The sequence below is a fragment of the Podarcis gaigeae genome, assembly GCF_964106915.1.
Source record: "Podarcis gaigeae genome assembly, chromosome: 14".
Classification (NCBI taxonomy): Eukaryota; Metazoa; Chordata; class Lepidosauria; order Squamata; family Lacertidae; genus Podarcis; species Podarcis gaigeae.
In genome coordinates, this window is record NC_139690.1 from 48,808,387 (window position 1) to 48,836,068 (window position 27,682).

General features: G+C 47.1%; 1 protein-coding gene across 2 annotated transcripts in view; it reads right to left on the reverse strand.

Moving 5' to 3' along the window:
- MICALL2 (MICAL like 2) overlaps nt 1-27,682 on the reverse strand; it is a 462,536-nt gene that overhangs the window by 15,296 nt on the left and 419,558 nt on the right. The window contains exon 18 of one of the 2 annotated variants that reach the window (XM_083711476.1): nt 13,853-14,131. The exons of the other annotated variant lie outside the window; for it this stretch is intronic. The gene's annotated coding sequence lies outside the window, so the exon portion shown is untranslated. Of the gene's footprint in view, nt 1-13,852; nt 14,132-27,682 lie in introns of those variants that run through there. 2 annotated transcript variants of the gene reach the window in all.

Genomic DNA, 27,682 nt, shown 5'->3' on the forward strand with positions numbered 1-27,682 from the left:
AAAGTTAAACAGTTGGAAATCAAAAGCCCATGTACAGGAAGTCACTGAAAGGTCTACAAGAGGAGTCTGGTCTAACTTCTGCACAATCCCCAGATTAAAGTAGCTTTTCCCAACTGTGTGATGTGAGGGAACCATCTGGTATACCCTCCAACCAGGGCTGGATTGAGGTTTGATGAGGCCCTAAGCTACTGAAGGTAATGGGGCCCTTTCTATGTCCAGCTGTCCTTTGTCAACAACAAATGGTCACTGTTTTTTGTGTTGAATTATGCTTTATGGTAACTTATGGACCTGATAGGTATCTAAAGACATTTGCACATAACAATATATGTATTTTATCAACGTAATTGTTGAACTGAAACCTATGATATTTTAGGGATCTGGCGAGCAGGCGGGGCCCATTACTTACATCATAGGAGCCTACACAACACAAAACACTGGTGCTGTATGTAGGTTTAATTTTATTTGTTTTTTATCTTATATTTTGGAAATGTACATCCAGGTTTTTCCCCCCTTTACATTTTTTTGGGCCCCTAAGAGAGTGGGGCCCTAAACTATTGCTTGTTTAGCTTATACACTGCCACCAACATTCCCCTGATGAAAATTGGGACATACGTCTTTAGCTGCTGCGCTGTTGCACAAGTCAGCTGGCTCACACAGAAGTGCAGCAGCAGCTCATCCCCGAGACATTCTGGGATCAAATCAGAATCCAGGGTGCCTTCTGCATTTCCGGGAATGTCCTGGGAGAATAGGGATGGTTGGAGGGTATGAACTGGTATTCAGAAGCATTGGTGCCTCCAAATGTGGTGGAAGCCACCATGGTTACCAGCCACTGATATCCCTCTCCTCTGTGAATTTGTTCAACCCTCTTTTGAAACCATCCAAGTTGGTGGCCATCATAACCTCTGGAAGGAACGACTTCCATAGCTTTAACTATGCGCTGCAAAGTTATTTTACCCAGCCTGAATCTATCTTTCTTTCTTTCTTTCTTTCTTTCTTTCTTTCTTTCTTTCTATTAAATCTTTATTCATTTGAATTAAAAAATATCAAAATGCAACGACATTTAATACAAGGAGAAAGCGAAAAAACAAAGAAGAAAGAAAATAAAAAGAGAGAAAAAGAGAAAAAACGAAAAAACATAATACTAGAATCATAGAATCATAGAGTTGGAAGAGACCACAAGGGCCATCGAGTCCAACCCCCTGCCAAGCAGGAAACACCATCAGAGCACTCCTGACATATGGTTGTCAAGCCTCTGCTTAAAGACCTCCAAAGAAGGAGACTCCTTGGCAGCAAATTCCACTGTCGAACAGCTCTTAGTGTCAGGAAGTTCTTCCTAATGTTTAGGTGGAATCTTCTTTCTTGTAGTTTGGATCCATTGCTCCGTGTCCGCTTCTCTGGAGCAGCAGAAAACAACCTTTCTCCCTCCTCTATGTGACATCCTTTTATATATTTGTACATGGCTATCATATCACCCCTTAACCTCCTCTTCTCTAGGCTAAACATGCCCAGCTCCCTTAGCCGTTCCTCATAAGGCATCGTTTCCAGGCCTTTGACCATTTTGGTTGCCCTCCTCTGGACACGTTCCAGTTTGTCAGTGTCCTTCTTGAGCTGTGGTGCCCAGAACTGGACACAGTACTCCAGGTGAGGTCTGACCAGAGCAGAATACAGTGGCACTATTACTTCCCTTGATCTAGATGCTATACTCCTATTGATGCAGCCCAGAATTGCATTGGCTTTTTTAGCTACTATACCTTTCATATATGTAAATGCCATTATTTACAAACTCACAAAAAAGAACAAAAACATTACTGTGAATCAGCTAAAAAAGACTTCCAAATATTTTCATTTACTGTATCTATTCTTTCCTTTATAATGCACAGTCTCAAATTAGCTTAATTATTTTCATACGTCCAGACCTAATATCATTTCCATCTTTTGTTTACAAGAATCACTCTAGTTCTGCCAGGAGATTCTTACTATTACAATTTTTAAAAAGATATTCTTTAAATATTCTCACCCCCTGAATCTTTCAACCTGCAGCTTCATTGGATCTCCATGAGTTCTAGTGTTCTGAGAGAGGGAGAAATGCTTTTTTGTATCCGCTGCCCCAAAGTCGTGCTTTGGTTCCCCCCTCTTGAACCAAACTGGTGCCCAGTGTCCCAGCCCAATCCTATACAATTCTACTTGGCTCCATTGAGTTCAGTGGGGCTTGCTTCTGGAACATTGGGTATGATACTGCAGCCCTGGAGTGTTCAAAGCACTGCATATAAATACATTATCTCAGAAATCCCTACGGAAACTCAGTATCATTAGGCCCATATCATGGATGGGAAAACTGAGTCTGAGAGACAGTGAGACAATAAGAGGGGCAAAATGTCACACTGATTCCATCACATTCGCTGCCAGGCTTAGACCCACTTGCATGGGAGTAAGCCCCATTAAACTCAATGGGATTTGCAGTAGACATGTTTAGGATTCTGCTGCTAATAGCTATGCTCCAGAAAATGTATGCCCTCGCCTCCCTCTATCCAAACCCCTTTGGGAAATCCAAGATCCCAGGTGTTCCCTGGGATGGAGACTTCACTCGTCTTGCAGGGAATCAATATCTTCCCTACGCCCAAACTCCTATACATTGTCACTTCGGGGAAGGGGAAACTTCATTCCTAAACTATTTCTTCTTTGGTGATCTGGAAGAAGCCAAGATCACCAGTGCCAAAGCAATGATTCTTCAACATCAACTTCGTTGGACTGGCCATGTTGTGCTGATGCCTGATTATCATCTTCCAAAGCAACTACTCTGTTCCCAATTTAAGAATGGTAAGCGTAATTCCTAAGCTAGCTTGTTAATTGCTATCGCAAGTGCTGTATGAGATCATTAGCATCGTGGGGACCTACTGGATAGTGCCCATGATATCACCAATTAGACAAATGACACAACTCTGCACCACTTTCCTATACCATTTCGTGCCTTTCTACAGAAACTTTTTTCAGTTGTCACCGGGAGGTTGAATTCTCCCTCTTTGTTCTCTTCAAGTGAAGGCTTCTACTGGGGCCATCCCTGCTCCCCTTAGCACTTAAAGAAAGTACCCAACCCCAGCGTGCCTTTTGGGAGGAAAAAACAAACACACATAACCCGCTGCTTAGGAATTCAGCAGCAATTATGCAATTAAGTATTAAAAAATGCACGCAGTTCCGCGGGCAGATAACAAAACGCGGCTGCCGCGACGCCGTTTGCTTTAAGCAGTCTGCAGACCCCAGAAACTCTCAGTGGGGTGTTTGAAAAGGGGAGGCCTATGTGTTGACAACTTTAATCGATCCATGGCTCCGGGAGAAGAACTGAAACAGCGCGTCTCCTCCACGTCGGTGATGATAACAGGGAGGAAACTTTCTTAGCACAGGAATATTCTTTGAGGCCTCAGCCTCAGCAAGGCCAATCGAGAGAGAAGTGGCGTTTTTGCTTCCTCCATTCCTCTTTCCTTCCTCCCCCTTCCCAACCCCTCCCTCCCTCCCTCCCTCCCTCCCTCCCTCAGATTCAGTGGCTCAAGGCTGGGCATGCACACACAAAGCCCATGCCCTCCAACATTTCTCCAATGAAAAGAGGGACGTCCTATTCCATAATGATAATTTTACTGTTTATACCCCACACATCTGACTGGGTTGCCCAGCTACCCTGGGCAGTTTCCAACATATATAAAAACATAAAAAGTAGAGGTAAAGGGACCCCTGACCATTAGGTCCAGTCATGGCCGATTCAGGGGTTGTGGCGCTCATTTTGCTTTACTGGTCAAGGGAGCTTCCGGGTCATGTGGCCAGCATGACTAAGCCGCTTCTGGTGAACCAGAGCAGCGCACGGAAACGCCATTTACCTTCCCGCCGGAGCGGTACCTATTTATCTACTTGCACTTTGACGTGCCTTCGAACTGCTAGGTGGGCAGGAGCAGGGACCGAACAACGGGAGCTCACCCCGTTGCGGGGATTCGAACCGCCAACCTTCTGATCAGCAAGCCCTAAGCTCTGTGGTTTAACCCACAGTGCCACCCGCGTCCCAGTACATCATTACTAAATGATAATAAATAAAAATAACAGTAAAACTACAATGCATAAAATACCGCAATACTGTTTTTTAAACGCCCTGCATTTCAACCCTAGGTCTCCGAAGCAGCATGTGGAAAGGGGATGCTACTGGACCAACACTTTCTGGCCATTGCTTGGTTAATGGGCGCTTGCTTGGGGCAGGGAGAGATGTGTCAGACCACACCTGGAATATTGTGTCCAGTTCTGGGCGCCACAGTTTAAGAAGGATGTTGACAAGCTGGAATGTGTACAGAGGACGGCAACCAAGATGATCAAGGGTCTGGGAACCAAGCCTGATGAGGAACGGTTGAAGGAGCTGGGTGTGTCTGGCCTGGGAAAGAGGAGACTGAGAGGGCTGTCACATGGAGGAGGGAGCATGCTTGTTTTCTCCTGTTCTTGGGAGTAGGACTCGAACCCATGGCTTCAAGTTAGAGGAAAGTAGATTCTGACTAAACATATATAATAATAATAATAATAATAATAATAATAATAATAATAATAATAATTTATTATTTATACCCCGCCCATCTGGCTGGGCCTCCCTAGCCACTCTGGGCGGCTTCCATAGAAACCAAAAATACAGTAAAATATCACACGTTAAAAACTTCCCTGAACAGGGCTGCCTTAAGATGTCTTCTGAATGTCAGGTACTTGTTATCGCTTTGACATCTGATGGGAGGGCGTTCCACAGGGCGGGCGCCACTACCAAGAAGGCCCTCTGCCTGGTTCCCTGTAGCTTTGCTTCTCGCAATGAGGGAACCACCAGAAGGCCCTCGGCGCTGGACATCAGCGTCCGGGCAGAATGATGGGGGTGGAATAGCCTCCCTCGGGAGGTTGTGGGCTCTCTTTCCTTGGAGGTTTTTAAACAGAGCCTGGATGGCCATCTGTCATGGATGCTCTAGCTGAGATTCCTGCATTGCAGGGGGTTGGACTAGATGACCCTTGGGGTCCCTTCCAACTCTACAATTCTATGATTCTATGAAATGCTGAGTAGTGCATAGTCAGCGCTTCAGGACAGGCAGAAGGAAGCCCTTCTTCACACGGCGGAATTATGAACCTGCTTCCACAAGAGAGAGCATCAACTTGGATGGCTTCGAAACGTATTCAGACAAATTCACGAGGCTCACCAGTGGTAGGAGGTGCCTGGGGAGGAATAATAATAATAATAATAATAATAATAATAATAATAATAATATACCCCGCCTATCTGGCTGGGTTTCCATAGCCACTCTGGGCGGCTCCCAACAAAATATTAAAAACATGATAAAATATCAAACATTAAAAACTTCCCTAAGCAGGGCTGCCTTCAGATGTCTTCTAAAATTCAGATACAGTGGTACCTCGGGTTACATACGCTTCAGGTTACAGACTCTGCTATCCCAGAAATAGTACCTCGGGTTAAGAACTTTGCTTCAGGATGAGAACAGAAATCGTGCAGCGGCGGCACAGCGGCAGCAGGAGGCCCCATTAGCTAAAGTGGCACTTCAGGTTAAGAACAGTTTCAGGTTCAGAACAGACCTCCAGAACGAACTAAGTTCTTAACCTGAGGTACCACTGTAGTTGTTTATTTCCTTGACATCTGATGGGAGGGCATTCCACAGGCTGGTGCCACCACCAAGAAGGCCCTCTGCCTGGTTCCCTGTAACTTTGCTTCTCTCAGGAAGGGAACTTCCAGAAGGCCCTTGGAGCTGGACCTTCGTGTCCAGGCTGAATGATGGGGGTGGAGACACTCCTTCCAGCATACTGGACCAAGGCCGAGGTGGAGCAACGCATGCAGCTTTCAGGATGGTTCTTTCTCGCTGCTCAAGAGTGAGGTGTTTCTACACCACCCGACCACCTCTCTCCATCCATCATCCAGCTAATCAGAGGGCATTATCGTGGTTTCTGCTCAGCTTGAGGAGTGGGCAGGGCTGGTGAGGGGGTGTGGCCCTTGCAGAGAGGGTGTGGCCTAGGGGTAGAGGGTGTGGCCAGGAGAGAGAGTCTCAAGGGCCGGATAGAGGAGTCATATTTGGCCCCCAGGGCCTGAGATTCTCCATTGCTTGGTCCCTAATGGTCCCTGGTTGTCCGGACCCCCGATCCACCCTCTATTCGAGCCCAGCAGCCGCTTGCATCTCCCGTGCAGCAGGTTAGTCAGTTTCCTCCAGGCCTGACCCTCCTTTCCCTCCAGACTTTAATTACCGCAGAACGATTTTTATCAATAAAAACGCGAGGTTCGGGTGGAAGGCCAGCTTCCCACGCACCTGAACCGAGCTCATTGACTACTCCGGCACGCAAAGATGTTGGGTTCAGAAACAATAATAACACTTTGGCCTCTTGTAGTATTTCAAAGCGCTACACAAATATGAATGAATTAAGCCGCCCCGCGCGGGGGCCCCGCACCCCCCCAGGGAAGGAGTTTAAAGGGGAAAAGGTCGAAGGAGGGCAAGGAAAACTTCCTGGCTTTAATTCACCAGGCTCTTCCCCGATAACCGCATTTAATATCCAGGAATTACGAGCTGGAGGAACCCAGGTGAGCAGGAGCCAAAGGTGTGATCTGCCGGGCCAATTAAGATGAGGCCACGGCGCTGCACGGAGGAAGCCCCCAGGGGCAGCTGGGGGCAGCAGGAAGAAGGATGTTTAACAGCAGCCCTGGCTGGGGAGAGAGGTTTCTGCCGTCCCGCTGACGGTGCCCCCTTCTCGCCTCGGAAAATTAAATATAAATAATTAATGCCTGCCCACCAAAGAAAAAAAGAAACAACAGTCCCGGCTAATGAAAATCGAACTGTTGTCTAGGAAGACCTGGAGATGCAGGCAGCTGAGCTTGGCTGGTCTTTCTTGTTTTATTTTACACACACACACACACACACACACACACACACACCAGGGTTCAAGTTTTGCTTTGGATGAGCCACACTTTCTATATTTGCAGCCCTGTAGTCCCGGATTTACAGAAGCCGTCCCGGTTTCTTATTTGATCCTGGAATGTCCTGCTTTTCCTTAAGGTAAAGGTAAAGGGACCCCTGACCATTAGGTCCAGTCGTGGCCAACTCTGGGGTTGCGGCGCTCATCTCGCTTTACTGGCCGAGGGAGCCGGCATACAGCTTCTGGGTCATGTGGCCAGCATGACTAAGCCGCTTCTGGCGAACCAGAGCAGCGCACGGAAACGCTGTTTACCTTCCTGCCGGAGCGGTACCTATTTATCTACTTGCACTTTGACGTGCTTTCGAACTGCTAGGTTGGCAGGAGCAGGGACCGAGCAACGGGAGCTCACCCCGTCGCGGGGATTTGAACCGTCAACCGTCTGATCGGCAAGTCCTAGGCTCTCTGGTTTAGACCACAGCGTCACCCGCGTCCCTGCTTTTCCTTAGGATGTCCCTATTTTCATCAGAGAAATGTTGGAGAGCATGTAATTATGTGACCCCTGAGCTACGAAGATAAGTAACTATGGAACCCTATGCATAGAGAAAGTTTTCTCTCCCCTACTAGAACTCATGGACACCTGAAGACACCTGAAGGCAGCCCTATATAGGGAAGTTTTAAAATGTTTTATTATGTTTTTATATATGTTGGAAGCCACCCAGAGTGGCCAGGGCAACCCAGTAAGATGGACGGGGTATAAATAAAATGATAATGATAATAATGATAGAATAGGTAAAGGTAAAGGTACCCCTGCCCATATGGGCCAGTCGTGTCTGACTCTAGGGTTGTGCGCTCATCTCACTTAAGAGGCTGGGAGCCAGCGCTGTCCGGAGACACTTCTGGGTCACGTGGCCAGTGTGACAAAGCTGCTCTGGCGAGCCAGCACAGCACACGGAACGGCGTTTACCTTCCCGCTATAAAGCGGTACCTATTTATCTACTTGCACTTAGGGGTGCTTTCGAACTGCTAGGTGGGCAGGAGCTGGGACCGAACAACGGGAGCTCACCCCGCCGCAGGGATTCGAACCGCCGACCATACGATCGGCAAGTCCTAGGCACTGAGGTTTTACCCACAGCGCCACCCGCATCCCCGGTGATAGAATAGAATCATAGAATCATAGAGTTGGAAGAGATCACAAGGGCCACCGAGTCCAACCCCCTGCCAATTTACATTGGAGAAATGTTGGAGGGTGTGCGACTCTGAATAGGACTTGGAGGTAATCCAGAGAGTCCTTTTCTTCCTCTCCTTCTCTGATAGTGCCACAGCTCTCCTCAAGAGGAAGGACTGTAGAGCAGAATGGGGGAGCCTGTGATCCTGCGGGTGGACTAATACTCCCAGCAGTTCTGACTGTTGGCTATGCTGATGGGATTTGGAGTCCCCTCCAAAAGAGGTGGATTGTCACCTCAACTAGAGACGCTTCCTGGGCTGTCACCCGGAGGGTGGTGCAAGCTTGTCCTCTGCTCCAGAAGATAGGACCAGAACCAATGGCTGCATTACGAGAAAGGAGATTCTGACTCAACACCAGGAAGGACTTTATGGCAGTAAGAGCTGTTCAACAGTGGAACGGACTCCACGGGAAGGTGAGGGACTCTCCTTCCTTGGAGGTTTTGAAGCAGAGGTTGGATGGCCATCTGTCAGAGATCCTTGAGCTGCGATTCTTCCATTGCAGGGAGCAGGGGCGGAATTTGGTCTTTCAGATTTCAGTGGTGCCCTGCGCGTGGCCAAAATTTGGCACGCGCACCCCCAGCTTCTCACCTTCCATTCTTCCCAATCCACCAAATCATAGTTGTGATGCCTTGTGGCGCCCCCTAGGCTTGGCGCCCAGTATGGGGAACCAGCTGAGCTGCTCTAAATTATGGTTGCCAGATTTTTTCAATGAATCCAGGGATACTTATTATTATTATTATTATTATTATTATTATTATTATTATTTTGAAGCTGAGTAGCAACAGGGAGTCAGTAGTAGGGATGGTGAGGTAAAAGACCCTGGGCCCAAGCACACATGCATATTGTATAAAGGTACAAAGCCCTTCTTTCATACCCTGTAAAACATAAATGTGCAGAGTTTTTAAAAAACTGGGCAATGGCTGGCTGCCTGCGACTCCCAAGCCTCCCCTGATCAGTAAAAACAAAGGGGGCAGGGGGCAGGAAATCGCACAAGACATATCATATGCACACAAGACGTATCATATGGGGACTTCTGGCGAGGAAAAATGGCGGGTGCCACTGCAGCGGGCAGCTCCTGAAGCCAGCCAGAGCCAACTGTGCTACCAGGCTGGCTCCGGGCTGCTGAGGCTGCCACTGCCACGTTTCCCAGGGACAGATTTGCAAATCTGGGAATTTGTCTGGGGACAGATTTGCAAATCCGGGGACTGTCCCCGGGAACTGGGGATGTCTGGTAATCCTACCCTAAATCCACCTCTGTATTGGACTTGATGACGCTCAGAATCCCTTCCAACTCTATGATTCTGTTATTCTACCTGGAGGTGCCAGGAACTAAACCAGAGACCTTCTCTGCACATGGACAGCATGAGGTCTACTACCGAGCTATGGCCCCGAGCATGTTTGATCATGCACAGTGGAGGCTGGTTCCACCAGGGCAAGTGGGGCACTGCCCAACCCCCATTTGCCTGCTTGACTTTTACAACCAGCTCAGGAGTTAGCCCTGGCTGTTCACTCCTCCCTCCTTAGTCTCAGTGCTGCCCTTGTAGAACTCAGCAGGGAGGAGGGGGGTCAAGTCTAGACTTGCTTGGCTCTGCCTTTCACTGCCTCTCTGGCTCCACCTACTGTTGGGCACCCTCTCTCCCACCCTATCGGTCCCAGCGGCCACCAACCACCACTGTTCATGTAGGACTGGAGTAACAGCAGAGCCTTTTCATTGGCGGTCCCTGTCTTATGGAACTCCCTTCCCAGGAAGCCTACTGGGCCTCAACGTTACATGCCAATCCTAAATCTTGCTTTTTCCCCAAAATACAGTGGTACCTTGGTTCTCAAACACCTTGCTACTCAAAGAACGTGGAACCCAAACACTGCAAACCTGGAAGTAAGTGTTCTGGTTTTCGGAAGCCGAATGTGCTCCATTTTGAATGTTAATGCTTCCGATTTGAGTGCCACACTTCCGTTTTGAGTGTTACACTGAATTCTATCTGTTTTTGCTATTTATTTTGCGTTTTTGTTTCTGCGGCTCTTTTTGTTCTGTTTTTATGACTGTGTGGAACCCAATTCAGCTACTGACTGACTGACTGTGTGACGGCAGTACATTGTTTCTTGCTTTCATTTTATGGATCAATGGTCTCGTTAGATAGTAAAATTCATGTTAAATTGCTGTTTAAGGGGTTGTTTTTAAAAGTCTGGAACGGATTAATCCATTTTGCATTACCTTCTATGGGAAGGCGCGCCCTGGTTTTGGAACGCTTTGGTTTTGGAACGGACTTCCGGAACGGATTAAGTTTGAGAACCAAGGTACCACTGTAAGGTCTTTCAGTCTGCTTTTTTATAGCTCTTGGTGTTGACTCTTCTGCTCTGCATTTCGGGAGTTCCTGCAGAGATGGTGAGTGTTTTCTTTTCCTTTTTTTCAATTGCTGCATTAATTTCCTTACAGTTTTGCCCTTTGCTGACGTTGGGTCCTTCCTTCCATTTTATTGGCTGTAAAGCCACTTCAGGGTTTGTGGTTGGGTTTGTTTATTTGGGAAAGGGCTGTAGCTCAGTGGCAAATAGGGCTAGGAGTAGACCCTGCATGTGATCCTGGAGAGTTGCTGCCAGCCAGTGTAAGCCATACTGAGGTAGATGGACCAAGAGAAAGCTAGGTGAACTCAGCGAAAGGCAGCATTCTCAAAACAAACCCTAAAACTGGAATGAATCAGTTGCAAAAAAAACCCCGCCCCCACCCCAGAGTGGCAGGCCTCTGCCCTGAGGAGCTTACACACCCTCGACTGGAACCAACTGTGCTGTGAGAGGCAAGGAATGGAGATGTAAGGAAGGATGAAGTGGTACTAATGTGGCCGAGTGTTTTACTGTTCTGTGTCCTTGAGGAAAGCAAAGCCTCTTCCGCAAGAGGCCTGCAGAATACAGTTCTTGAGAAGAAAGGGGTCTTCTCCCAGCCCCCTCCCCATCCTCCTGCCTCATCTTTCTTTTGACTTTGTTACCTGATGCCTTACAAACGCATCCCGCCTCCACCCCCCCCCAATTCAATGTTTTATCCATGTTGCCACTTCCATCTTAGCAGTTAGCATCTTTAATGGGAGAATATTACCATATTAATTGCTATTGTGAACCAGAAGATACTTATATCATCCAAGCTTTCATTACTGTCAGGGAAAGATTTTTCCCACTGAGTCAAAAGTGACCACTTTCCCTAATCCCTTCTTTTAAAGCTGTGTGATTTCTCCTTGACGGGGCTTTGGAGCCATGCTTGGCTTGCCTCCCCCCACCTCTCTCCCTGCCGCCACCCCCCCACCGCAAAAAAACCTTTCTTCTTTTTGCCTGGACCCAAATTTGGAATTCAAGAGATGCTCCCCAGTTGCGATAAGCAGAATTAAACCTCTTTCTTTTTCTCTTCTTATTTATTCTTAGATCCAGGGACGTAATTTTAGATTTCAGTACGGGGGGTGGTCTGGGAAGAGGGGGGGGTGGGTCAAGATATTTTGATACAGAGAGGGCCGTTTTCAGCAAGACCCACTGACCCGCTCATGGGTACACTGATTGCAGGAAAGAAAGAGGAGCGTATTCCAAGAACATTGGACACAATTGTTCTCGTTTGTTTCTACCTCATCATATGCCCTTAGCACAAGACAAACCTTTCTAACCTATTAAATACAAAGGGAAAGGGATGTTGGTGACGAAGGCCTTCCTCGCCATCTTTGAATTTTGAATCAGCAGAGTGGACTGTGTCAGGCGAAGGGTGCGCATGCCATTTTCCAATGCTCCCTAGTTTTGTTTTGTTTTTTAAAAACCAGGCCCTCGATGCAAGCGAGAAGACGGCTCTCTTGCAGCCCTTCTGTCAAAGTCTCCTCCCTGTTCGGCTGGTGGTCTGCTTCCTGGAAGGAATTAATTTTGCCGTTCCCCCCCATTCAAAATTGTGATTCTCACAGCTGCAGTCTGGAACCATGACCCAAACTTTTGTTGTTGATGCTGCTGTTGTCGAATTTACACATCCCACCTTTTCTTCCAAGGAGCTCAGGGCAAGTATACGTGCTTCTCTCTCCTGCCCTCCCAATTTCTCATTTAAACCCCACAACAAGGCCGGTGAGGTAAGTTAGGCCAAGGGAGGTGGTAACCGGCTTCCAAGGTCACCCAGTGACCTTCATGCCTCATTGGGGATTTGAACCCAGGTCCCAGTCTAACCAGCGCACCACCCTGGTGCTTTCGGGAATCTGCCAGCCCATTCAGCTGCTTTTCTGTGCCCACACTATTCCTTTAAAGCACATTTTGAAGCATGTTTCCCTTCGCACTCAAAGAATTCTGGGCTCTGAAGTTTATTCAGGGTTGCTTGGAATTCTAACCCTGTGAGGGATAAACTACTGTGCCCAGAATTCTTTGAAGGGGGAAATGTTCTTCCAAGGTCATTTAAATGCATAGAACAGTGATGGCCAAACTTGGCCCTCCAGCTGTTTTGGGACTACAGTTCCCATCATCCCTGACCATTGGTCCTGTTAGCTAGGGATGATGGAAGTTGTGGTTCCAAAACAGCTGGAGGGCCAAGTTTGGACATCACTGGCATAGAATCATAGAATTGTGTGTATGTAGCTTTACATATAGAAGCTACAAATTGCAAGTTCCTTAGGTACAAACCTATCATCTCCCTGTTATACAATTTTGTACAGTATCTTTTTCTGTATGGATATTTCCGCTGAATGGTTACTTTTTATTTTTATTTTTTTAAAATAACATCTTTATTGAAAATTCAAAAAAGCACATAATTATATGTGCACCAAACATGGTGAGACATAAATAAAAGAGAGAAAAAGAAAGAGAAACAGAACCCGTGTAATAAAGGGGGGGGGATATAAAACTATGTATTTTACAAAGTTGTTACTGTACTTCACCAGATCTTTACCTATTACAGTATTTGTAAGAATGGATTCCAAATATCATTGAGTTTGTCCATGGCAAGTCTGCGTTTATATGCAAGTTGTTCATATGTTGTGAGTTTGTATAAGTCTTCAGTTGAATCCAGTGGTTACTTGGGGGCAAGCTTTGAACACCAGCCAGACTTTTATTGCTCCTATTTGTCAATTTTAACACTTTGTGATCATGGTATCTCCCCTGCCAGGTAAGTATGTCAATTTTAACACTTTGAAAGTGTTGCATGCAGTATCAGAAGTAAACACAGCCCCCCTTTGCAGGCTCATCCTTCGAGAGACGCAGCACAAAAGGAAAAGGGAAAGAGGAATGGGGAGGGAAGAGAAAAGCAAGCGTTACAGCAAAGGCTCAGAGCTAAATCAGGGGTGGGATCCAAAATGCCGCCTAATCCTTCCTGGGAATATTATGGGTTCAGCCTCCCAAATGGCTGAAGGTCAGCCTTCAGCAACTTGGCTGAGGCTCATGGGAGTTGTAGTCCAAAACAGTTGGAGGGCATTAGGTTGTCTAAAACAGCCCTGTTTCCTCTGGCTGGTGGCAGAAGAGGCCAGAATTTGCATTGTAATTTCAGAGCAACTGGCTAGATTCAAAGTCAATTCTGAATAGGTGGTACCTTGGTTCTCAAACCCCTTGGTTCTCAAACAACTTGGAACCCAAACACTGCAAACCCGGAAGTAAGTGTTCTGGTTTGCGAACTCTTTTCAGAAGTCAAACATGCTCTGTTTTGAGTGCCGCACTTTTGTTTTGAATGTTACGCTGAGATCTGTCTGTTATTGCTATTTATTTTGCATTTTTGCGGCTCTTTTGTTTTTGTGACTATATGGAACCCATTTCCGCTACCGATTGATTGATTGAATGTGTGACTGCAGTACATTGTTTATTGCTTTCATTTTATGGATCAATGGTCTCATTAGATAGTAAAATTCATGTTAAATTGCCTTTTTAGGGGTTGCTTTTAAAAGTCTGGAACGGATTAATCCATTTTGCATTACCTTCTATGGGAAAGCGTGCCTTGGTTTTGGAACGCTTTGGTTTTGGAACGGACTACCGGAATGGATTAAGTTTGAGAACCAAGGTACCACTGTACATGTCCCTAAGATTGTGGACAGGGCTTGGTGGCTTCCCAGTGAGTAAAGCCCCACTGAACATCATAGACCTTCCATCTCCTAGTAAATGCATCCAAGTTAGGACTAGAAGGCTGCAATCCTCTTCTTTGCAACACCTTACTTACAAGTAAGTGCCTTGGTAAAATACGAAGAGAAGAGAAGAGAAGAGAAGAGAAGAGAAAAGAGATTTGTAGTCCATTCATGCCAACTAAAAGTAAAAAATCCTACTCATTTCAGTAAGATTGATTCCCAAGCAAATGTGCCCAGGATCACAGCCATAAAGTCTGATCCTGTTAGTGTTTAATTCCGAGGGAAGCCCTATGGAGTTTAACGGTACTTCCTCCCGAGTAAGCATGCACAGGAGTGTGGCAGTGCAGTGTAATCCTATGACTGTCTACTCAGAAGCAAGGCCCACTGAACTTTGCTTCCTAGCCAGTCCTCAAAGCTCAGGCAGGGGTGGCAGCCCTCAGGAGTCCTCAAAATGTTCCACAATTGTTTTTTCTTCCACAACCGTTTTTTCTTGTTCTCAGCCTTATAACTTTGGAAGGCAGGTCAGTATTATTAGCATCAGCAAATCGCAGAAGAATGGGGCGGAGACTGAGGCTGAGACAATGGGGCTTGTTTAAGGACACCTCCTAGATTCATGGCACTTGTGCACACGAAAGATATTGACACCGGATCCCCAAATCAAAATGAAAACATATGAGAATCTGCACACAGAAATCTAGCATGTTGGGGAGGATCAGGCTGCAATCCTATACCCACTTAAAATTGGAAGGGGGAGCCTGTTGTGGCAGTGTGGTGCAGTGGTTAGAGTAACAGAATGGGACCTGGGAGAGACTGAGGCTCAAATCCTCAGCCATGAAACTCACTGGGTGACCTTGGAAGCAGGGAGACTAGAGTAGGCCACTTTGAGCTCCTTGGCAAAGAAGGTGAGGTATTAAACGCAATAAAAATAAATAAGCAAACACCATCCTCAGCAGGACCTACTTCAGAAGAAACACACCCTACAGGTGTGGGGGGGAGAGCCTTGGTGGGAACTCTAGACGGGGCTTTCCTGAGGAGCCCCATTCACTTCAATGTAAACACACCCTAGAGGTGGGGCAAACTCTGAGATTGCCGGAAGAAATATCAACAACCTCAGATATGCAGATGACACAACCTTGATAGCAAAAAGTGAGGAGGAATTAAAGAACCTTTTAATGAGGGTGAAAGAGGAGAGCGCAAAATATGGTCTGAAGTTCAACATCAAAAAAAAACTAAGATCATGGCCACTGGTCCCATCACCTCCTGACAAATTGAAGTGGAAGAAATGGAGACAGTTTCCCCAGTGGTGATGTATGGAAGTGAGAGCTGGACCATAAAGAAGGCTGATCGCTGAAGAATTGATGCTTTTGAATTATGGTCTGGAGGAGACTCTTGAGAGTTCCATGGACTGCAAGAAGATCAAACGTCTCCATTCTGAAGGAGATCAGCCCTGAGTGCTCACTGGAAGGACAGATCCTGAAGCTGAGGCTCCAATACTTTGGCCACCTCATGAGAAGAGAAGACTCCCTGGAAAAGACCCTGATGTTGGGAAAGATGGAGGGCCCAAGGAGAAGGGAACTACGGAGGAAGAGATGGTGGGACAGTGTTCTTGAAGCTACCAGCATGAGTTTGACCAAACTGCGGGAGATGGTGGAAGACAGGAGTGCCTGGCGTGCTCTGGTCCATGGGGTCACGAAGAGTCAGACACGTCTAAACGATTAAACAACAGAGGTGGGGCGAATTCTAGATGGGGCTTTCCTGAGAAGAAGCCCCATTCACTTCAATGAGACCTACTTCAGAGTAAACACACCCTAGAGGTGGAGTGGGGTGAACTCTAGACGCTTTCCTGAGAAGGAGCCCCATTCACTTCAATGGAACCTGCTTCGGAGTAAACGAGGCGGGGGTGATGTTCTTACCCCCCCCATTAAAACAAAACCTATAATGCGACTTTTTAATAAATAAACAAATCCTCTATTTGGGGGGGGGGGGCTCCGGTTAAGGTGCCTGCTCTGGGGCTGGGGGGCTTTGGCGAGAAGCGGCCGTCCCTTTCCCCACGAGCGACGGAGGGATGCGAGCCGCGGCGGCGGTGCGCTCTCGGCTCGCGGGTCTTTTGTGGCCGGCGGCTCGTGCCGATGGGTTAATGGAGAGGAAGGGGGGCCGGGCCGGCGACAGCCGCGGGCCGGGCGCGGTGGACGTGTCCCTGGAGAGATCGGAGGACAAAGAGGCAGCGGAGGCAGAGAGAGAGACAGATGGGAGTGAAAGGAGACCACGGGGGGGGGGAGAGAAGGGGGCTATAGAGAAAAACAATTAGGAGAGGAGGCTTTATCATTTATCAGTTAATCAGGCCGGGGGCGGACAGGTTCCCCCCCTCCCTTTTATTACCGAACATGTTCCCTGGAATAAAAGAAAACAAAAGGAGGTGGCGGGGGGAGGGACAGGAGTCGCAGCCCGCCCCCACCCCCACCCCGCCTCGTCAATTTCATTGGCCTTTGCTGTATGTAACTCAGAGGCCACTCAGCCTGGGAGAGAGAGAGAGAGAGAGAGAGAGACTCTGGGGAGGGTCCCTTTTCATAACCCCCCCACCCCCACTGCCCCGAGGTCCCCCACCCCCAGGTTGCAGGGACCCTCTCTAGAGCAGAGAGGCATCACTTATTTCCTCTCCAAATAATAGCCCCCCCCAAGCTCGATGGGGATGGCGCTCGGCCTGTTCGATTCTTTAAGATGCATGTGGGTGAGCCTTTCCTGGCCAGGAAAAAGTCTCCTGTAGGAAGAGAGATGATTCATGCAAGGATCAGAGCCGTGCCGGATTTACGTATAAGCTAAACAAGCTATAGCTTAGGGCCCGTCACACTCTTGGGGCCACCAAAATAATTAATGGGGGAAAAACCTGGATGTGCATTTCCAAAATATAAGATAAAAAAGTAATACAGTGGTACCTTGGGTTAAGAACTTAATGCGTTCTGGAGGTCCATTCTTAACCTGAAACTGTTCTTAACCTGAGGTACCACTTTAGCTAATGGGGCCTCCTGCTGCCACCACACGATTTCTGTTCTCATCCTGAAGCAAAGTTCTTAACCCGAGGTACTATTTCTGCGTTAGTGGAGTCTGTAACCTGAAGCATCTGTAACCCGAGGTACCACTGTAAAATAAAACCTACATACAACAGCCGCGTTTTGTGTTGTGTCGGCTCCTATGATGTAAGTCATGGGCCCCGCCTGAAGGCCTGCTCCCTCAAATATCACTGGTTTGCTCATTTCTATATATAGGGTGCCTACATTCTGCATGGGAACATGCACAAATGACTTTAGATTAGGTCCATAAATTACCACATAGTATATATTCAGCACAAAAAACAGTGACCATTTGTTGTTGACAAAGGACAGCTGGACATAGAAAGGGGCCCATTACTGTCAGTAGCTTAGGGCCTCATCAAACCAAAATCCAGCCCTGTGTGGTTCAGCATTTCCTGGCCAGGAAAAAGTCTTCTGCAGGAAGAGAGCTTATTCATGCAAGGTTCGGAGACATACAGACCCCTCTCTTCCAGATCTGGAGCTCAGGGTGCCCTGCAGCCATTGGATCAGGCACCCCCAACCTCCTTCGGCCCTCCAGATGTTTTGGACTACAGTTCCCATCATCCCTGACCACTGGTCCTGTTAGCTAGGGATCATGGGAGTTGTAGGCCAAAACATCTGGAGGGCCGAGGGCAGAACACACTTGCAGGTTTCTAAGCCTCTGAGCCTCTAAGCCATGATCACATCTTGCACCCGTGCATTTAAAGCAGAAATGATCATGGGAACTGTAGTTTCCCCCCTCACAGAACTATTATTCCCAGCACCCTCAACAAACTACAGTTCTCAGGATTCGTTAGGAGAAGCCAAAGCTTTAAATGGATGTATTTATTTTATTTCATAAAATTTATATACCGCTTGCTTGCAGGAGGGAAAAAAAATCCTCAAAGTGGTTTGGTGTGGATGTGACCTACTTCTAAAGAGAAATGTGAAAGCTACCTTGTTAGGAAAGTTTCTTTGAAACAAAGAGACACCACCGTGTTTGTAAAGAGGGAAGGAGATCTAGGGCTGGCTACAAAATATTAGGGGCTTGGGGGATACCTGGGCTAGCCCCTAACAATGTCCTTCAAGACAGATTGTCGGGGAAAACCCCCAATAATTTTCATCATACTATTCACAGTCATCTAAAATGTACATGTGCAATGTGAACATCATCACGCTAGCATGTTCGTTGTCCCTGAGAGGGGGCAATGACAATAAAGATATTATTATTATTATTATTATTATTATTATTATTATTATTATTATGTGATGTGCCATCACAGCTCATAAGCATTAATAAACTAGCACTAACAACCAACAAATGACGTTTCATCCACGAACCAAAACCTAAATATGGCCAAATCAACAAGGCAATTGCAAGGTGGTCATTCAAGGAGAAGGCAGTGAGAAACTGGAAGGGCTTTTCTGCAAAATATCCTTGCGGGCAAGTGAGTGAGTGAGATTCTCCAACACTTTCTCCCCCTACCCCCCCACCCCCGGAAAACTTCTGAGGAATTTCAGCTTATTGAAACTGTTTGGAAAGCAGTTGTTATAGTTCAAATGAAGGGGTGAGCACCAAACCCTTTGCAATATCAAATTTTGCACCCCAAAATTCAAAGATAGCACAAGGGGGAGGCCATTTTCCAGGAATGGTGTGAAATTATTAGACGGTTCAGGGGAATTGTTGAAAAAGAAAGCTTCTCTGCCCCCCCCCCCAAAAGGCCAGGAAATCAATTTGGGCTCCATCCTGTGCCTTAAATACCATCAGAGTATTTGCCCAAGTCCCCCTTTGTTTTGTGAGCTTAGCTGCCTGCTTCCCAGCCTTTGTGGGGGCGCTGAGGCCTTCCTTCAGCACCTGAGGTCCAGTCGTTTTCACTGAGGACTGAAGCTGGGGCCTTCTGCAGGCAAGGCAGGGGGCCTAAGCCTCTGGGCGCTCTGGACCCATGTGCAGCCCAGACAGAGCAAGCTGCCTTCTAGCAGGTCCGGCCTCTTCAGACTGGCAGCAGCTCTCCAGAGTTTCCTCAGGCAGAGAAAAGCCTTTGCCGTCTCCTGCTATCCTTCTAACTGTGGATCACGCAGGTTACTTTGCAGAAAAAGCACCACAGCTTGGAAGCTGGACTGTATGCAGAATGCTTCCTGTATGAGCAGGGCCTTCTACATGCTCTGCCATTGCACTGCATTGAATTAAATGAATTAAATAGGAATAGGGGTCTCTTAACACCTCTTGGCACCCCCAATGAACTACAGGTCCCAGGATTCTTTTGGGGGGCAGGGGGGAGGGGAGACAGTGTGAGTTAAACCACAGAGCCTAGGACTTGCCAATCAGAAGGTCGGCGGTTCGAATCCCCGCGACGGGGTGAGCTCCCGTTGCTCGGTCCCTGCTCCTGCCAACCTAGCAGTTCGAAAGCACGTCAAAGTGCAAGTAGATAAATAGGCACCACTCCGGTGGGAAGGTAAACGGTGTTTCCATGCGCTGCTCTGGTTCGCCAGAAGCGGCTTAGTCATGCTGGCCACATGACCCGGAAGCTGGATGCCGGCTCCCTCGGCCAATAAAGCGAGATGAGTGCTGCAACCCCAGAGTCGGTCACGACTGGACCTAATGGTCAGGGGTCCCTTTACCTTTACCTAGGGGTCTCTTAACACATCTTGGCACCCCCAATGAACTGCAGATCCCAGGATTCTTTTGGGGGGGCGGGGGGAGGGGAGACATGATTGTTCAAAGTGATCTGATACTGCTCCGAATGTAAAGTTCAGATGAGGCCATCATTACACACACACCTCTTGATGCTTGCTAACACATACACACTGAGGCCTCTGCATCTTGCTTCAGAACGGCTGCTTTTTCTGAGGACGCATCTGCACCATACATTTAAAACGGCATCGTAGCATTTTAAGCAGCTGCGGCGTCCGCCTGGGAACTGCAGTCTGTTACAGACGCTTGAGAGTTGCTAAGAGAAGCCCTCTGCCTCTCACAGAGCTACCATTCCCAGAGGGAGGGTTTTTTAAAACTGCTCTGGGAATCGTAGCGCTGCGAGGGAAACGAGGGTTGCCTGACAACTCCCAGCAAACTACAGTTCCCAAAGACTCTTGGGCAGAAGGAAGCATAAAGGAGCCCCTCAGTTCTTTCAATGTGTGGACTGTATGTCTCCATCAAGACTTAAAATGGGGCCCTTCACCAAGTTATTCAGCATACAGCCAGCGTCCAAGCTGGGTGCTAACTCTGCAAAGTAATCAACAGGTTATGGGCCCCCGATTCTCTGGGTCTCCCTTCCTGCTCCCCACAATTCTCTTCTTCTCTGACATCTGAAGCAGAGCAGAGAGGAGCCATCTTCCTTTGGTCTCTCTCTAGCAGATGACAAAGAGCAAGCATCTCCAACTTCGTTAGCAAGAGCGGGGAACTCTTTGCTATCCAGTATGTGTTTCTTAAAATAAGCTCGGCTTTTGTATTTTCCACACTTGGAGTCTCTGTGGGGTTGCCTTGAGGTTAAGTATTCATACAACCAAGTGTGCAGAATGAAGCCAGCTCCCAAGCTGTCTGCTAACTTGCAAAGGGGAGTCAACAGATGGAGCCTGGGACCTTCTGCACGCGAAGGAAGGACATGCCCTGCCAGCCATCTTGGGTGCCTCCCTTTCTTATGGAGGTGGGGGCTGGGCTGGACCCGTTCAGAAAGCGACTGGACCTAATGCTTCTCCATTCCAAACAATAAAATAACATAAATGGCTGCACACAGAAAACAAGCATGTCAGCTAGAGCACAAAGCTAAAACCCTTTTCCTCATCATGTGAGCTTTTTTAAAAAAAGTTTGTTGCAACATTCAGTTATATTACACTTCCTCTCCGCAGCGGGACAGCCCAGACCCAGGCTGACATCCTCTGGGCGTAGAAAAATTAAGCACATAGGACAAGCTTGGTGGTTCAGTCCAATGGCCCATCTAGGCCAGCATCCTGTTCAGTGGCATAGCGTGGGTTGTCAGCACCCGGGGCAAGGCAAGTAATTTGTGCCCTCTAACCCGTGGATTTGTGCCCCCTAACCCTAACCCCCAGATGTTGCGCCCGGTGCGGCCGGCCCCCCCTGCACCCCCACGCTACGCTACTGATCCTGTTCTCACAGTGCTCAACCTGATGCCCCAATGAAAAGCCTACAAGTAGTAGTAGTAGTAGTAGTAGTAGTAGTAGTAGTAGTAGTAACAACAACAACAACCTCTCCATTCTGAAGGAAATCAGCCCTGAGTGCTCACTGGAAGGACAGATCCTGAAGCTGAGGCTCCAATACTTTGGCCACCTCATGAGAAGAGAAGACTCCCTGGAAAAGACCCTGATGCTGGGAACAAGGAGAAGGGGACAACACAGGACCAGATGGTTGGACAGTGTTCTCGAAGCTACAAACATGAGTCTGACCAAACTGCGGGAGGCAGTGGAAGACAGGAGTGCCTGGCGTGCTCTGGTCCAGGGGGTCACGAAGAGTCGGACATGACTAAACAACAAATAATAATAATAATTTATTTCTACCCCACCCATCTGGCTGGGTTTCCCCAGCCACTCTAGGGAGCTTCCAACAAAAGATTAAAAATACATTAAAACACCAGTCATTAAAAACTTCCCTAAACAGGGCTGCCTTCAGATGTCTTCTAAAAGTCAGAGAGTTATTTATTTCCTTGTCATCTAATGGGAGGGCATTCCACAGGGTGGGTGCCACCACTGAGAAGGCCCTCTGCCTGGTTCCCTGTAACCTCATTTCTCGCAGTGAGGGAACTGCCAGAAGGCCCTTGGCGCTGGACCTCAGTGTCCAGGTAGAACGATGGGGGTGGAGATGCTCCTTCAGGTATACTGGGCCAAGGCCATTTAGGGCTTTAACCAACACTATGGAAACGTAGTTATTGCCCAGTGGTTTCAGGGAGTGTTACAAAAATATAAGAATTAATATCCGATGCACCATAATCAAAATAATAAATGTTGGCTGGCTTGATGCTGAACTAGATGGACTTTTTGGTCAGATCCAGGAGGTGCTGCCATAGTTCTAACTAGGTCAGTGACAAACTGGAATTTCATTTAGTAGGCATGTTCAGAGTACCACTCTACACTTCGAATTTGATTACTGCTGGGTGCTCTCTCCTGTTTCCAAAGGGGTGTGTGCCTGTGCGTTTTCAAGACAGATACTAATTCAGTGCCTGAAGCAAGGAACATTGTGCTTCCCTGGTTTACACTTTGCCTCTTGCAGGCTCTATTCTGCTCCAGGAAGTTGGTTGTTTGCAACTGCAGGTACTCTGCAAAAGAAATCTAATGAAAAATGCTAACATTTATATTTCAAAGGCAAAGAACATAGGCTGTGTACATTTAGTCCTGGGATCAACGCACAGCATCTCTAGATAATGGGGGAGCTGTGCCCCCCCCCCAGATGTGACTGAACTACAGTTCCCATTATTCCTGACTATTGGCCATGCTAATGGGAGATGATGGGAATCACAGAATCTCCTTAGGGAGACCATGGAATCACTTGGAGAGCCACATGTTCCGCAATCCCAGAATTAAAGGATAGGTTTTCTTGCAAATACCTCTCTGTACCTGAGATCTTGGACATCCAGAACTGGACTAGACTGAGCAAAGGTTTAATCCAGCACATTGAGGACATGACATTAGACCATGGGTAATAATAATAATAATAATTTTTTATTTATACCCCGCCCTCCCCAGCCAAGGCCGGGCTCAGAGCGGCTTACAAGCAATAATAAAAACAAGATGAATGGTTACAACTTAAAAACAAAAATAAAATACATTAAAATAATGGAACATTAAAATATTAAAATGTAGCCTCATCGCAGGAGGAAAAGGAAAAGAAAGGGGGTAGGCAAACTAAAGCCTGGGGGCCGGATCTGGCCCAATTGCCTTCTAAATCCGGCCCATGGACGGTCCAGGAATCAGCATGTCTTTACATGAGTAGAATGTGTGCTTTTATTTAAAATGCATCTCTGGGTGATTGTGGGGCATAGGAATTCATTCATTCCCCCCCAAAAAATATAGTCTGGCCCCCCACAAGGTCTGTGGGACAGTGGACTGGCCCCCTGCTGAAAAAGTTTGCTGACCCCTGCATTAGACTGAGCCAGACCAGCAGTTCATCATAGGTCTGAATTTATTTTGTCAAATGCATTTAGTCCTCATCTAAGTGGGTAGACATGTGTAGCCTTGGTCAAGGAAGCAGCAAGAAATATCTTTGCTTCACCCCCCCCCCAAGTGAGGCCAAACGAATATATCTATGACTTTAATTTTTTTGTGTGCCAACTTGAAACAAGTTACCCTGCAGTCCTAGCTAAGCTTGCTCAGAAATAAGTCCTACTGAGCCAATGTGGTGTAATGATTAGAGTGTTGGACTAGGACCTGAGAGATCAGGGTTCGAATCCCCACTCAGCCATGAAGCTCACTGGGTGACTTTGGGGGCCAGTCATTGTCTCCCGGCCTAACCTACCTCACAGGGTTGTTGTGAGGTTAAAATGCAGCAGGGCGAGAACTACAGAAACCACATAGAGCTCGTTGGAGGAATACAGTACAAATAAATGTAAGTAATTTTTTAAAAATACTAAATTCAGCAGAACTTACTCCGAAGTACTCCAAGTACTTTCAGTGTTGAACCTTCTGGGGTTTAGAAATTCGGGGGGGGGGGCGCGGGGGGGTGGAAGGAAAAAAGCAGGGAGGTCATTTAGGCCAATCTCTATTCTCCTCCTAATCCTGTGCTTGAGACCATATTCATCATCATCATCATCATCATCATCATCATCATCATTATTATTATTATTATTAATGCCCATCTCCACGTTTTCTTCCTATGAGGTGTTTAAGATGTATTGCCTACTATTAAAATACACTCATTTTTTCGCAGTTTAATTTCAAATCTACTGAAGAGCAGACTTTCAAACTCTGTATAATTCTCGCTCCCGCTCATCTAGGGGACAAAATAAATAAATAAAATGAAATCCGCGTTGTGCGCGTGAGAGCAAAGTTTGGAAATTGTGGATGCTGGAGCCGCAGGACGCGCGCTCAGCCTCTAGGGGGCGCTGCACCCCCTCAAAGCATCGCCGCTCCCGCGCGCTCCCTTTCTCTATTCCAACCCAGTGATGTTTAATTAACGTGCAAATTGAGTAGATTAAATGACTCTAAATAATTAGCCACAGATCCTATAAACAGGATAACATATTTAATTAAGCAGCGATATAGATTTTGGAAACTGTTAATATCTTTCCAGAACGGTTCCTTTAGATCTCTCCTTTTTGCTGCTAACTTCAAAACAAGATGATTTAAAAAAAAAAATAATTTAAAAAAAAAGAAAGTACAGCTTTTAGAAAACCAGGATAAATATGTTTTAAAAGATGTAAGAGAGAAATATATATATATGTGCACGCACGAACTCCCACGCACTGATAGAAATGTTGGCTTTATTGCAACAAAAACTTAAGTTGGCAACTTTTTGTGCTGGGCTAAGATATAAAAAGAGGTTTGGTGCGGGGAGAGAAATGCTGTTTTCCTGGGCGAGGGAGGCACGGGTGCGCGTGTGTGCAACTGGGGGAGGGGGCGATGGCGTGGGGGGTGAGAACAGCAAGACAGTGTGAGGGATAAGGTAAGTGAAAATAAAATCCAATTTCATTATATCAATCAAATTTAATTGGCAATTTGTATAAGCAATGACCAGCCTGGCTTTAGGTAAAAACTATTAGAGGAGAAAAAGTCGGGTTGCTACTAAAATCTTGGTTACTTAATTAGTGTCTGAACTGCAGAGGAAAAAGATCCTCAGATTTACTCTCTACAAAGAGGGAACTGCGCAGACAATTCATTAGGCAGGCGGCTTGTAAATTAGAGCTAAGTTAACCTGATTTCCCTTAATTAAAACATCTTTTCTCGTTTACGATGTGGATATAAGTAGATCTCCAGGGTTTTGAATTTTCTACAACAGCAGATGGTCAAGCTAGAAGCAGATAATAGTTAACGCTTTCTCTCTAGCAGATCCGAACAACGTGAGCTGGCGACCCAGGCGCGGATTAAAATTAAGGCGAACAAAGAGCTGTTAACCCTTTAGAGTGCAGGTTACAGACACCAAACAAGGCGGGGAGGAGGGAGGGGGGGGGACGGCCGGGCGCGCGTGCAAACTGGGAACATGTCCGAGAGAGGGTTTATTTTTTTTATTCCCCCTCCCTCCTTCCCTTTCTCTCCTTTCTGGGCAAAGAGAAAGAGGTGTCAGAAGGAAACAGAAGGTCGGCCAGAGAAGAAGGCACGCTGTTAGACGGAGTTTTCCCTCTTTTTCCTAATAAATTCTTAGCAGTCTTCTTATTCCTTAATCATTACCATTCCTCGCTGCATTCACCACGCTCATAAAATAGGGCGCTTTTGCACAGCGGCGCGAGTATAAATAACTTGATTTAGAAGCAAAATCAGAATCGGGTCTCTGCCCCGCGAGGGCTTACAATCGGAAATTCGACGGTGGGAGGAGCAAATGGGGTGGGCGGGCGAAGTGAAGGCGGGGAGAAACTTCCGACTCAAAGGGCCAGTCGAGGATTCCCCTAGATCTGCATTCTCTGGTCAAACGGAACCTTATTATACTGGCCTACCTTTTGGGGTTGTTGTAAGCCAGACAACAAGGGACAGCGCCTGAATAGTTTGGACCACGAAAGACCTGTATAAAGGCTGGTTAAAACACACGCACACACCGAAAATAAAATAACGGATAAAGGGAACTTTGCTGATTGGCTGTTTTCATGGAAATAAGGCTACATGATTTTCTTCAGGCAGGGGAGAAAGTTGAGTCTTTACAGATACGAATTGAAGCGGTACTGAGAGGAATTCGCCTTTGATTTACCATGGGTAAATCTTTTTTTAAGCCCAATCCCAAGCAAATCAGATTCTCCAGATAAATAGGCTTTCTCCCTTTTGGAACACACACACACACATTATATATGACAAAAACCCAAAGGCAATTGGAAGTCTTTCTGGCGAACGACAAGGGAAGGTATAAACTCGAGCAAAAAGCGTCCCTCGCTAAAAGACGTTTTCACACGTTATGGGGGTTCCTCTCTCATCTTTTCTGAACCGGGCCAATGCTGGAAAGAGCCGTTTCTCAACCTCAAAGCCGGTCCTGGGTTTATTCGAGGCGAATGACAAAACGAGGAATTCAGTGAATGACTGAATACATTCCCATTTAAACGTCACTTGTGAAAACTGGCCTGCAGCTGTTTCGCAAACTAAAACACATCCGAGCTATTTTGCGACCGCCTTGGAAAGCCCTCAGACGATTCACACACACGAGTCGCGCAGTAAGGAAGCATCCAATGTTTGCTCTCGGAGCCTAGCTGGCCCCTGAGCGGGGTGACACGCGTCTTTCCTAACACCCGCTTGCGCATTCACATTTTACATTTCATTCGGTGCAGCAATTCGCCTGGAAAGTGTGTTTCAGTGAAAACGAGCCATTTTCAGTTTGACTTTTCGGAGTTAGGCGTCAGAGGCTACGAAAAGCTCAGGGCCTCGCTTGTGAAAAATAAGTCGGTTCTGCCGGTTATGTGAAGGAAGGTTGCGCCTGTCGGCGAACAGCCTGAATAGAGAGGCGTCTTTTGGGGGGAGAGAAGCGAGTTCGAATCCTGGAGCAGCGAGAAAGCAAATTGGTTCGCCTTAAGCACTATAAACACATTATCTCACCCTGCCTCAGGGTTAGAATAAATTCCCGGAGGATTCCAAATCTAAAACTGTTTATAAACTGAAAGAAGGGTGTGTGTGGGGGGAATCCTGTAGGAATTATTCAGTCATATGCACTTTCACACGTGACGCTGCTCTAAATGCCTTTCCTCCCATTGTCCGTGTGCACGTGTGACTGTCCTTAATGAAAGTCGGAAACGGCCACGCAGCCCTTATTCAATCCAGCGCGTCCTCTTACGCACGACAGGCGTTTTCTGGATTTGCCATTGAGGAATCCACACACGTGAAGATTCTGACCAGCGTTAGGCCTCTGGAGAAGCGATATTATCTTGACTTTACTCGGAAGGAAATCTCATGGAAATGAATGGCGCTTACACCTCCAAACAAATGGCCTTTGTGCAATGTGTGCTTGTGACCAAACTCTGTTTGGAACACCCTTGGGTGAATCAGAGATGGATGGGAGATTAGAATCCATTAAGGCGCACGTTTCCTAGGGGCAAAGCGGTCTGAACGCGGCTAGGTTTACCGCCGGCTAAACCGATTCCCAATTCTACTGTGAACGCGCTTCCAGAAACCCCATTAAAGCCTCTGGTGTTTTAACGACGTGGGGAACAAAGATCAGGACCTTCCCTTTAGGGAAAGGCGAACCCAGGTCTTTTTATTCCTGAGCTAGGCGTTGGGCTCGCTACAATGGGAAAGGGAGATTTCGAGGGAACTACGCCGGAGCGGAGGAAGCAGATCCTTGTCTCCGGAGTGAAACCCTTGGAGTTGCAGGAAATT